This window comes from Pleurodeles waltl, chromosome 7 (assembly GCF_031143425.1).
Source record: "Pleurodeles waltl isolate 20211129_DDA chromosome 7, aPleWal1.hap1.20221129, whole genome shotgun sequence".
NCBI lineage: Eukaryota > Metazoa > Chordata > Amphibia > Caudata > Salamandridae > Pleurodeles > Pleurodeles waltl.
Genome location: NC_090446.1, coordinates 403,633,298 through 403,647,808, shown reverse-complemented (window position 1 = coordinate 403,647,808; position 14,511 = coordinate 403,633,298).

Genomic DNA, 14,511 nt, shown 5'->3' with positions numbered 1-14,511 from the left:
TCGGCCACTTGATCAGCATGGGCACTGCCGAACGAGATATAATCACCCGACCTTTGATGTGCTGCACATTTCACAACTGCAATTTGTACTGGTAATTATAATCCTTTCAATAATTGATAAATTCTTTCACCATTTTGGATTGGTGATCCTGAAGAGGTCATAAAGCCTCTCTGGGACCACAACTGTCCGAAGTCGTGAACCTCACCAAACGTAATGACTATTAGTGAAATAGTCAGTTGGAGCTGTTCAGGAGCACATCATGCTCTAGTAAGAGTCACCAATTCGCATACTTGGGCTGAAATGACTCCTTGGAGCAATGACGCATCTATCAGGCCTGAGACTGGGCAAACTGCATAATCAGCTCTCAGAGTTCCTTCATTATCTCTCATACAGGACCCATCAATGAACATGACAGTAATTTTCGTCTAATGGGGTATCCTGAATATCAGGTCTAGGTTTTGGTACATAGTTCAGTCACATCAAGACAGTCATGCTTCACCTCATCTTCATCATTAACATTGTCAACATTAACAGGCAAAAGTGTTGCAGGATTCAGGGAGTTACATCTTTTCATAGTGACATTTGGCAAGCCAGAATGGTCAACTCATAGTGGATCAAATGAGTATTGGTCACATATTGAGTTTTAGTTCCGGTCAAAAGGACCTCAACAGAGTGAGGCATGTAGACATTCAGTGGGTGACCCATGACAATGCCTTTGCACTGTCCAGTGCTGACACCTTTAGCAGCCATAGCTTTTAAACAGCCGGGCAAAGCAGCAGCTACGGGATCCATTGTAACAGAAAAAGAAAGCCACTGGTGTTGACCCCTCCATGTAACTGCGTCAAAACTAAAAGTGCACAACCATCACGTTCATGACAAAACAATGAAAAGCATTTATTGTAATCTGGCATTCCCAGAGCTGGGGCTCGGGACAGGCTTTCTATCAGCTCGGAGAAGGCTTTCAAATATGTCATCAAAAGGTATCACATCAGACACTTCCTTGTGTGTAAATTTTTGTGAGGGCTTGGAAATCATTGAAAAGTTTGGGATCAACTAGCGGCAGTAGTTGACCATTCCCAGAAACATTCTAACATCTCTCTCTGCTATGGGGGGATTCATTTGCATGATTGCTCTAATTCTCACTTGGGACACCTTCTTTGCTCCCTTCTCTATGTGGTGACCCAAATATTTCACTTCTCTTAGGCAAATCTGTAATGTTGCGGGGAAACTTTATGACCATTCTCACATAATTGATTCAACAAGGCAGTGGTATCTCTCCTGCAGGCTTCTTGTGTGTTTGATGCGACCATCAAAGCATCTATCTACTGGACCAGGACTGAATGAAATGGCATGTTCAGGGACTCCAAATTCTTTTTCAAGATTTGATTGAAAATGAGCAGTGACTCTGTATCTCCTGAGGAGTACAACACTAGGAATATACATGGCTTCCGAATTTAAATGAAAATAAGAACTGGCTCACTTCATGGAGTGGAACTGAAAATAATGCTTGTCACAAGTCAATAAAGAACCATTCTGCTTCACGAGGGATCTGAAACAAAATCACAGCAGGATTTGGTACCACAGGACAACAAGGAATGACAATTTTGTTCACGTTTCTCAAATATTGGACTATGCGGTATTTTCCATTGGGCTTCCGCAGCCCCATAAAAGGAGAATTGCAAGGGCTTCCTATGACTTCCTGCACAACAAAATTTTCAATCCCAGGATTCCTCACTAGGAATAATGAAATGAGAGGATACATTTTATCAGTTTTGGGGGATGTCTCATCATCAAAATTTGCCTGAATTGTTAATCCATTATGACTACAACTAATAGAACAATTTAATTTGCACAATAGGTCACATCCTAATAAACTCACAGGACTTGAATCGCAAACCACAAATTGGTGCAAATCATCAAATGACCCAATTTTAACTGGAATATGCTCTGTAATCGGGTTTGTTAAATGCTGATTTGCTACTCCTACCACCTGTACTTTCCTTCATGGCAGGGGCACATTTTGCACATCTGCGGTTCTGATAGTGGAAAGCATTGCTCCAAAGTCAACCAGGAATGAAACATCATGTCCCATAACGCTTGCATTTACATACCGCTCATGCTGATTCGCTTCTAAGGATATTGTGTGATTAACTGATTCACATTTGCATTTGCTCTGATTCATGTTTTGCTGAGGAACAATCACTTGTTGCTGTTGCTTTGGGGCTGGAGGAACATGCATTTGCTGAGGGACTTGCAATTGTGGTAATCCAGTAGGAACAGCCACATTGGATTCAGGGTATTTGGACTCTCTGGATTTAAACTTGACTGCTGTCCACAGTTTGTGCAACACCACTATTCTGCACTAAATTATTCAGATTACTCTATGGACACTCCAGTCTCCAATGTCAAAGATTTCCCCAACATGACATGGAAGCATTTTCTTCATCGACTAAACATCAACTGCATTACTGTTCTGATCTATCCAAACACTGCATCCTATACCCCTAAACTGAGGCACATTGTTACCCTGCTGTTGCATACCTTGCATCCCACCAGGGTTCACCATCCCTTGCAGACTCTGTGTTCCTGCCTGAGCAGACTTAATTTACATCATCATTGCTTTTGCCTGCAACCTTTTCTGCTTCAATTCAATTTCATCACTACAGTACCTAGCAAACTGCAGCAATTCTTCAACCTACAAATCAACTGGAACAACACTGTCAAATAAGGTATTTAAATCTTCCCACAGGCCTTTTGAAAGTTTCACGAACCTCTCTGTTCGCTTGCACCACTCTACTGGTTTCACCCTCAATCTTCGGTAATCATTTGTGAATAACAATATGTCACTTCTGCTCCAAGGGACATAACCTCCACCTGATATCTCTCTGTGGCAGCATTTTTACACTCTCACCAGCTTAATTTGCTCCAACTGGAGGCAATTTCTGTTTTCATTTCTTCTCCTCTCTTTTCTTTGCCCATCTGACTTCCCAGTTATCTAATGCTAAACCTCAAAATTAATTTTTAATAATCATTCTCATGCCAGGTGACCTCATGTTTGCACTGTCTTTTAAACTGAATTCTAGTCTGTAACTTCTCTTTAAAGGTTTTGACTTGTCTAATTCCACTTCGTATTTCTCTGTTAACTCCGCTAATTTTTCATAAATCTGACTTGCTCATTGTATAACATCCTTACACATGAAGCGCAAATAATCTTCATTATAAGTATCCAATCTTTCCAGCTCGAAGTTTTCCTTCAATCAGTTCATTTAATTCTCATTTTAATCTGGGCACATTTGTTATCCTGTCTCTCTCTGGGTCTCTTGTGATCTGCTACTATTGTTCATAGTACCTGTTGCTCCACTAAGACTGCCTAACCACTCAGTCAATTGCTGTGCTGAAAATCCCTGCAAATGAATGTTTCCTTGTGTCATGTTCTGTGGGGTATTACATGGGACCCTCATAATCTGTTCTGGCGAGGACATGTGTATAACTGGAGTTCCTGGAAGGCATGTCACATCTATATTTGGACATCTAACAACTGTTTAGGATCTGCGATTTGCTTGGGTGTCATAACTGGAACTGATGTAGCTAACCTTTCCGTTTCCGAATTAGTTGAGTACAGTGAAACTGCTGCAGACACCGGGTTTGGAGTCTGAAGGCTACTCCCAATATTACCTTGAGCATATAGTGAAACAACTGGACCTATGGTTACAGGGACTGTCAAGGCTTCTGGTCCTCTCAAACTGGTTTGATTTTGCGCAATCATTATCATCACTGCACTTTGACCTGTCAGTACTGTACTGTAACTTACTGTACTGTAAGTCTGTCCTGATTGATTTGGGGTTGTGAATTTTGGAGAATACATGGACATTGTCTGTCTCTGATTCAGATTTGGTACAGATGCTGCCACATTAGGTGTAATTCCATTTGAAGCATCTCTGTATTTGACACTATCTGCCTCACAACAGGGGCTGTAACATGCTGTGCTAACACCTAGAACTGCTGGATAAATCGCAGGCACTTGTGTCTCTGAGCTGACAGAAGTACTCAGGACTACCTGAACCGGATTCTGTGAAACTGGTGCTGTGGGCACAGTTGGGGCTACATTCAGAACTATTGTCTCAACTGCATGATATGGCGGGAGACAATTCATTAAAAGCCAATTTATAAACTTGTCTTCTGAATCACTGTCATATACAGTAGCTTTTTTACCCTCATCTGCTGCCTGCTCGTCTTATCTGTCAGCTTCTTTTTTGTTTGAATTTTTGTACTACCACCCCCTTCTTCTGTTATTGCTGGATAAATTCTTACTCCCTCCGGCATGTCTGATCTCCAGATTTTCAGTTCCTCATCCCAGCTAGCTTCTAGCATAGTCTTTTCTGCTCTCCTCATTTTATTGTCAAACTTCAGTGTTTCTTTTTGTCTTGCAACTAATTCCCACACAGCAAGTACTTCAAGTTGTGCCTGTCTCGGAGGATGCTTTAATTTGTACAATATCCTCCTCGAATATTCTAAAATCATCAAATTAAAGGTTCCATAACATGGAAAAGCTAATAAACCCTCCTTCTCTGTAATTGTACAACATTGTTTAATCCAAATGCATGCCAAAACTCCTCTTGCTTCTATCACCTTGTATGCTGGTGTTCCCTCTGGAGGTGTTGACTCATCCTCCATAACTGGAATAAACACCATGTCCTCTTAGCAGCACACTTCTTAATGCTTTGAAAAATGTCATGTTTCCACAGTTTAAATCCACAAATACGAATTCTTGTGAAACCAGAAAATAATTTTCAATCCCATAATCCTTTTCCCAAGCTGTCCTCAATCAATAGCAAAGCAGTACTGTCCACCAGTATGTGCGCGGCATTCTAATAACCGACCAAACCCAGCCCGGACCAAATTATGTCACAATCACTTCACTCAGCAGCTGCAAATCGCTTCACAACTGTCTCTGAAACAACTCATACATACAATAAATGCAAAATATTGCGAGCACTAGAAAAACTAAAAACCTGTCTGCTCACTACGGGTAGGACTCAAATGCTTTGAAAGCTGTACGGCTTACATATCCAACTATGGCTTTTGCAATTACACAAGCAAATCTCACCCTGGTTGATACGGATCCTCCACGTGGACTCAGGATTCACCTACTACCAACCAACAACTCTCACTCACTCAAGGAAAACTACTGGTATTGTCAATGGCACCTCATAACCAATACCTCACTGCGGACAATGAATTAGCCAAGTGCCTCTATACACTTGTGCGTTACAGCGGTGTCTTAGGCAGCAACAGACCCATACACAACAACCGCAGACATTTTTTAGCACAAAGCGCCACAATTACTTTGAGTATGATGACTCCTCAAGCACCTGACAACATCACACTTAGCTGCAATTTGTAGCAAAAGCACCGCAAGCACAAAACTCTACTCACACATATACCGTAACACTTGTAGCACAACGCTGGAACTTCATCAAGCTCTCAAACTAACCATAGGACAACTCACAATGTGTAATAAAATCACGGTTACCCCTCCCAAGGGACATAACCGTCAGTCTACTACCAGATTTTGTCACTACTCTTAACACTAATCAAAATATACAGTTCCCTTCCTCATGGGACAAAACCATAACTCTGCTACCAGAAATGTGCTAACATGTCTTCTCCTCTTGGGCAGGATTCAAAAACTCTTTCCTCCAAGGTCGATGGGATCTTTGGACCCAGTGAGGAGTGTAGTTAACTGCATACAATATTTCCAATCTCAATCAATACAACAACAAATTTAAACACAATAAAGAATGCGGCCACAGAAACAGAACTCCAATCTGTGAAAAGTTTCAAAGCTTTATTATAACCACAAAGCCAAAGTAATGTAAACTGTGCACAACATTAGATTATTAAAATAAATGAAAACAATAGACTGACCAAATCTGCAAAACTATTTTAATCTTCTCAATATCAATACCACTAATCATTCCAAAAGGATTACACATACTAGCAAAATTATAATTTGTGCAACAGAAACAGATTTAAAATCATTTGATGGTGACGTTAGTCAAATTCAGATTCACAGATTAATACATAAATTTTCATGAGCAAGGTTATACCTACTACTGTCACAGGATAGGACAAGCATGTGTGGGAACGGGCTAACACATAAGGGCAAAAGAAAGAGAAGACAAAAATAATTTGAAAAAGTAATCCATCTCTAATTAGGTTAAACTAACTAGAAAAGGATGAAAATGTGTCAACATACTAATCTAATTAAGAAAGACAAAGCAAAAGGAGCAATTTGCATTGCACTCCATTATACCTCTCCTGGGTTCAGCATACAATTCAGGTTCATCAGCAGAGCATCACATCATAAACAAAATTCATTAGAAGCATCATCAGGGGAAAAGCAGAACGCAAGCTGCACATCAGGAATATTCATGGGACAAATTAACAGTTTAAGATTCAAAGGGGCTCTTTAACAACAGAAAAAGGACTTAGCAATATGGGAATAAAGTGGAGACTCTTTAACAATACGAAAATCCAGAAGGGACTGAATAAAAACTGAACATGTCTTTACCTAACTAGGAATGTCCAAAACATTTCAATTGGTTAGCTGGATGTATCCACATAACGTAAAAAGGACAATAGCCAATGAAATTAAAACCCCCCAATGGGTTTGCAACATCTCCAAATCCTCTCAGGGTAGGTGTGAAGTCATCTCTCCTTCCTTATGACACAGAACATAACTAGCAACACTGTACATTACTTGACACATTCCAACATCTTCCAAATGGCTCACAATAGCTTTTTCCATTAACATGGGAACAAGCAGTTAAACAATGATACAGCTTTACTTTTCAGTCCTCATGTTCCAATATTGCAAGATCCAAGGTCATTGCAGAAAAAACTTATACATAATACAATATAACTCTTCACTAAACATGTGAAACAACCTAATGAAAACATTCAAGTTAAAGAGAAAGAAATGATTCAGCATTTTAGTGCTGCTGCATTATGAAAGCATCAGGCCTAGTTAAGCTAACACAAGAAATTAAATGCATTAATATTGTAATTAATAAAACACACATAGTATACAAACCTATGAATTCATTATTATTAATATATCAAATAAACATTGCAATATGAATTACAAACCGTGTTAACACATTTTTCTGCACACACGTGAATTTAAACTAATAAATCATAAATCAACATATATCATTTTCATTTTTCATCATAATAAATTGTTCTAATGATTAATATACTTCAACATTATTAACTCAGGTTAACATTTTATCAGGTTATGGTAGGCACAGCAACCGCCATGGTGGGCACAATGTCCACCATATTTAAAACAAGTACACTTTCAAAATACATGTTAGTGCATCTATATAAATTGAGCTTTTAAATACGTGTTTAAAGCCGTCTAGTGCTGACTTCTGTGCCACTAAAGCATTACTAACATTTTACACTTCAACACTGGTACCACATGGTTTTTATTCAAGGAACCAGAGAGAAGACTACCTGAGTTAAGTTGTTGTGCAAATTGATTATACATCTACAATAAAGATTTTGAAAATGACACGTGGCTGAATTTTGGTATGCGTTGCGAGGGACAATTCTGACAAGATGCACATTCAAATTTTGGTACCTTGTTGCTAACTTCTTAGGTAAGGATTGTACAAAAGAAATTATGACTGATGAAGTACAATGAAGGGACTATTTCTATCAACTTTTATGCATGCAATAAAAAATTTATCAACCAGCCCTATGAGTAGCCCACATTGGGAGAAGGCAACAAGAGATTTTTAACGTAATACAGGCCCTCAATAACTAAAGGGCCCAGGGTCTGGATGGTATTCCTGGAAACATAATTAAAGTAAATTACTTCTTGTGGACGTTTTTACTAAAATTATCATTTGGTTATTGTTTGAACATGGGTTTAATCCCACATTTCTAGAAGGATAGTAATATTATTCCTCCTTAAGAAATGGATGATTGAAATGCACCTAAGAGTTACGGTACCATAGCGATTTTAGATGTTAATGGGAATATATTTACCCATGTCTTTATTATTGTCTAACATCTTGGGTCAATGAGAGTGACATTTTACCCACTGACCTATCAGGTTTTCCTAAAGGATGCTCTACAGTAGACAGCATTATGGGCCAGATGTGCTAAATTCTCATGCAACAAAGTGCAGCAGCCACAAATGAAAGATTGCTTGAGAAGGAGAGAGCAGGAGTGCACCATTAGTACAGATGTATGTCTTTCTCCTCCCCTCTCCCATGGACATCATTTAGGGGTTGCCAGGGGGTGCAGCTTCTACCCCTTGCTTGTCCCTGGCACTACCTTTGCATACCCTGGCTTCAAAGGTGGCAAGAACAGTGCCTGGAACTCAGGTGCATCTCGTACTAACAGATGTTGGTTGGGGTTCCACTTTACTGGCTTTCCGTCAATTGTTTATTACACAAATAGTGAATAGCGTAATAAAAATAGAATACAGTTAGCTTGAATATGACCCAATCTATGAGCTAAGGTAAGTATAACATGCTTTTAAATGTATGTTGTGTGTGTGCTTGCCAGTGAAAGTATGTTTATGTGAGTGACAGTGTGTATGTGTAAGCATATGTGTGTGTAAATATTAACTGGCGTGTGATGTCAATTCCGCTACCTCTGACATTTTGGTGAATTGACGCCCATGCCCTCTCCTGGTGCCAATGCAGAATTTTGCTGCCGAGCACCACACGCACCTTTGTGCCACAGTGCCAGAGTGTGTGCATGAGTCTACCATATGTTGTGTGCTGGAAGAAGTCCATTTCAGTACGAAATACTATGCCTAGACAAACTTTAAAAATGTTCCTAGGTTGTATATGTGCTGTGCTGTGCAGCACACTTGCAAAGTCGGAAAATAAGGAAGAAATTAAAACATTAGAACTTTTAAAGCCTGCCTAGAAGTGGCATTCATTTTTGATGCAAAACCCTGTCTCCATTTTTTGGTAGATAAGGTTTTGCGTCACAAAACATGGGTGGTTGCATGGGAACGCCCATGCACTACCCATGTGAAGCCCCCTTGATGGTAACTAAGGCAAAGAATCACTTGTCACTGCTTTGCGTTACTTTTAGGCAACTTTCCAGCGCAAAACATGTTTTGCACTGGAAATTAAATGACCCAAAAAACATTTTGTGCTGGTTTGCATCACTTTTATGACTCAAACACAGCGCAAAATGTGTGTAAATCTGTCCCTATGTGTTTATCGATGCTAGGTGAAAAATATTTTAGACTGAGGAAAATGAAGGTATACATTTGTTGATTTCAGCAGTGCCTTCGACACGGTTGATAGAGAAACCTTGTGGAAAAAAATAATTAAATCAGGTGTATGAAATGATCTTTGTCCCATGTTAATTTTCTATACAGAAACATGAATAAAGAAACTTGTGGGGTCAGGTAATGAATATTTGTCGAAAATCAAAGTTAACAATGGGCTTTAACAGGTATGTATGTTAGCTGCATTGTTATTCTCTTTATGTTTATCCGACCTTCCTATGAAAATAAAATGTCCATCTTCCAAAATGTGGGTAGAGTTAAGCATCAACAATAATATATGCAGATGCCATGGTTTAATGTCTCTCACTCCAGTAGGCTAACAGTGACAAATTGACTTTTTAGCCTCTTTTACGGAACAGCATAACCTGTCAGTTTTTTAGAGGAAAGCAAAAACCATGATACTGGGGAAGCACGGTTTAAAATCACCATAATCCTGGTACCATCTGGGAAAAATGCAGGACATGAAAAAAGATTACTTCTCTCTTTGGGTGAACGTCCCGAATAATATATCATGATAAGAGACGAAAATGTGAAAACATCGGATTTATGCAACAAACTTTTACAGCATTATGGCAAAAAAGAGGTAAACCCCCTTTTTATGGGCTATACTGCTAAAATTCCAACCGTTGTACTATATGCAACAGAAACTCGATGAGTAAGTTCAATGCTCAAATCCAAACAGTGGAAACATTATTTGGACACCAGTAGCTGTAGCTCCATAAAAAATATTTGTCACGAGTTAGTCCTAACAATATTGGCATATAGAGCCTTTTGGCAGATTATTCGATATGCTTATCAACTTTTTAGCAGTCCTGAAAATGTAAATAGAAAGAGTATTTGGCAAGAACTCACTCATTATAGAAACAAGCTATAGTTATTCTCTATGACAGTGGTTCCTATCCTTTGGCCCTGGTCCAGGGGCCCCTGGGGGCCCACAAAGCCTACTCAGGGGGTCCACGATTGCACAGTAACCCAAAAAATATTAACAGATTAATACAGTGTATATAATTAAAGGAGCAAAATGTAAAATTGGACATTTTAAAATGTCCTGTAAAAGTCAAGGAATTTTAAATTAGAGGCTAAAAATTAAGTTACTATCTTCAGATTGATCATGGGAGCAGTGCAAGTGGATCAAACAGTATATACAGGGAGTGCAGAATTATTAGGCAAGTAGTATTTTTGAGGATTAATTTTATTATTGAACAACAACCATGTTCTCAATGAACCCAAAAAACTCATTAATATCAAAGCTGAATATTTTTGGAAGTAGTTTGTAGTTTGTTTTTAGTTTTAGCTATGTTAGGGGGATATCTGTGTGTGCAGGTGACTATTACTGTGCATAATTATTAGGCAACTTAACAAAAAAAAATATATACCCATTTCAATTATTTATTATTACCAGTGAAACCAATATAACATCTCAACATTCACAAATATACATTTCTGACATTCAAAAACAAAACAAAAACAAATCAGTGACCAATATAGCCACCTTTCTTTGCAAGGACACTCAAAAGCCTGCCATCCATGGATTCTGTCAGTGTTTTGATCTGTTCACCATCAACATTGCGTGCAGCAGCAACCACAGCCTCCCAGACACTGTTCAGAGAGGTGTACTGTTTTCCCTCCTTGTAAATCTCACATTTGATGATGGACCACAGGTTCTCAATGGGGTTCAGATCAGGTGAACAAGGAGGCCATGTCATTAGATTTCCTTCTTTTATACCATTTCTTGCCAGCCACGCTGTGGAGTACTTGGACGCGTGTGATGGAGCATTGTCCTGCATGAAAATCATGTTTTTCTTGAAGGATGCAGACTTCTTCCTGTACCACTGCTTGAAGAAGGTGTCTTCCAGGAACTGGCAGTAGGACTGGGAGTTGAGCTTGACTCCATCCTCAACCTGAAAAGGCCCCACAAGCTCATCTTTGATGATACCAGCCCAAACCAGTACTCCACCTCCACCTTGCTGGCGTCTGAGTCGGACTGGAGCTCTCTGCCCTTTACCAATCCAGCCACGGGCCCATCCATCTGGCCCATCAAGACTCACTCTCATTTCATCAGTCCATAAAACCTTAGAAAAATCAGTCTTGAGATATTTCTTGGCCCAGTCTTGACGTTTCAGCTTGTGTGTCTTGTTCAGTGGTGGTCGTCTTTCAGCCTTTCTTACCTTGGCCATGTCTCTGAGTATTGCACACCTTGTGCTTTTGGGCACTCCAGTGATGTTGCAGCTCTGAAATATGGCCAAACTGGTGGCAAGTGGCATCGTGGCAGCTGCACGCTTGACTTTTCTCAGTTCATGGGCAGTTATTTTGCGCCTTGGTTTTTCCACACGCTTCTTGCGACCCTGTTGACTATTTTGAATGAAACGCTTGATTGTTCGATGATCACGCTTCAGAAGCTTTGCAATTTTAAGAGTGCTGCATCCCTCTGCAAGATATCTCACTATTTTTGACTTTTCTGAGCCTGTCAAGTCCTTCTTTTGACCCATTTTGCCAAAGGAAAGGAAGTTGCCTAATAATTATGCACACCTGATATAGGGTGTTGATGTCATTAGACCACACCCCTTCTCATTACAGAGATGCACATCACCTAATATGCTTAATTGGTAGTAGGCTTTCGAGCCTATACAGCTTGGAGTAAGACAACATGCATAAAGAGGATGATGTGGTCAAAATACTCATTTGCCTAATAATTCTGCACTCCCTGTAGTATGGATGATGAGTGGGTTCAGTTGAATTTTGAAAAGCTCTATCCTTCACATTAAAATTAAAATTTAGATTTTTAAAAATATATTTTGTGAACTAAATAACATATTTTATCATTTGTGTACTTGTTTGATGAGTGCTTGTTCCTGTATTTTTGTGTGCATTGATTTGTGCATCAAGTCATTGAAATTGCTTAGGCTGGGGTCCCTGGCTTCTAGTAATGACTCAGTGGATGTCCCTGGATTCAAATAATAATTCAGTGGTGGTTCCCTGGTTCCAGTAATTATTAAGTGGGAGTCCACAGATGTCAAAAGGTTAAGGAACACTGCATTCAAACTTTTGATTGGTGTCCAAATCACTTAGGTCTTACATGTAAGAAAGTGCATATACACCAAAACCGTAAAACTTCGGGGTCATGGTTATAAAAAATTGGGTGGCTAAAAAGCTTTCAAAAGGCCATGCAACACTGACTCCAAATCAAAAGGCTGAATTTACATTGTCAGTTTGTATGACGTACGGTAATATATTTTTATCCAAAAGCAAATATCTGTTTTACAGTAGGTAGAGTTTTTAAGTGCAGGATATGAATCATGTACTTTTGTGTTTTTGCCTGGGATTATATCATCTTCAGGAGAAATATATTTGTCCAATGTTTTTAAAATATTCAGTGGAATCATACAAATTTGAACCTTATAGCTTGTTAAACCCACCATGGGTAAATAAATGTTATCGGCTTAATATATTTTTTAGGATCGTTTTTAAAGGTTTTAACCAATTTTAAGGAAATTGCTCAGTCACATGTATTACTTCATATTTCTGGTTCGAATTATCCATTTTTATTCTGTAGGTAGTGTTCAAGGCATAAGTCAGGGGGAAAAACTCTCGAAGTCCTTTTTCCTTAATTGCTATTAATTCAGAATTTGTCTTTTTAATTATATGGGGGTCATTGCAATACTGGCGGTAAAAGCTGCTTACCGCCGTGCAGAAGACCGCCAACACACCGCCGAGGCCGTGGAATTCCGCAACGGTCATTATGACCCACAGCTCGGAATCCGCCAAAATTTAGACACCCACACAAGTCCGCCACACCAAAGGTCAGTGATAAACTGGCGAAAACAAAACCTCCACCGTCACGGCAACAGCAATACGACCACACTATCACGACCCACAAATCCATGCGGCGGGATTCCATTGGCGGTACACACCGCCGCGCTCAAAATACACACACATTTACAAAACACAACCACATTGGACAAATCAAAATACACACACCTGATACACATACACACACCACTCCCACACACCCAATACAATATAAAACACACACCCACATTACCCACAAACCCCTACTAGCAACAATTCCGAAAGAAGGCCAGAGAGAGACACCACAATCTACAAACAGGCATCCACAGGCATTCAACACCATCACCCACATAACATCCACGCACCTCACACAACACACCACTGAACATCACCCCACAAATCACAACACACACCAACCCACACATCACCCAAACCACCCCATGGCACGGCAAAGGCACCCCAGGTTTTCTGAGGAGGAGCTCAGGGTCATGGTGGAGGAAATCATCCGGGTAGAGCAACAGCTATTCGGAGCACAGATGCAGCACACCTCCATAGCTAGGAAGATGGAGCTATGGCGAAGAATCGTGGACAGGGTCAACGCAGTGGGACAGCACCCAAGAAATAGGGATGACATCATGAAGAGGTGGAACGACCTACGGGGGAAGGTGCGTTCCGTGGTCTCAAGACACCACCTTGCAGTTCAGAGGACTGGGGGCGGACCCCCACCTCCTCCCCCACAACTAACAACATGGGAAGAGCAAATCTTGGCTATTCTGCATCCGGAAGGCCTCGCAGGAGTAGCTGGAGGAATGGGCTCTGGTAAGTCAAATCTTTACTATTACATCCCCCACCCTACCTGCATGCTATCACATACCCTCAACCTTGCCCTCACCCCCATCACTCCAACTCCTCACAAATGTCCCAATATCACAAACCACCCATCCCAATACCAAGCCCTGCATGCAACAACAAAGTATGGACACCCATCACCAAAGCATGGCCACTGCACATACCCATACACCCCCCTAAACCATCATCACACAAGGTCCCACACAGGAATGCAAGCACTGGGGTACACGGTCACTCACCCATTGCACGCTGTGGCACACACAGATGCAATAATCATGCCTTTACACCCCTGCAGGACCCCTACCCAATGTCACCGGACAGGAGGGTCCAGACATGTCCACACCACCCACAGAAGAGGCCCACAGTGATGACAGCAGCTCTGTCCAACTGGATCTAGATGACCAGCCCGGCCCATCTGGGACCTCGGGACAGTCGGTTCCCCTCACACAGTCACAGGCCACCACAGGGCTTCCCCCCTCTGGAAACACCAGCACAGCACCCACCCAGTGGGCCCATACCTCTGTCCCCAGGACATGTCAATCAGCAGT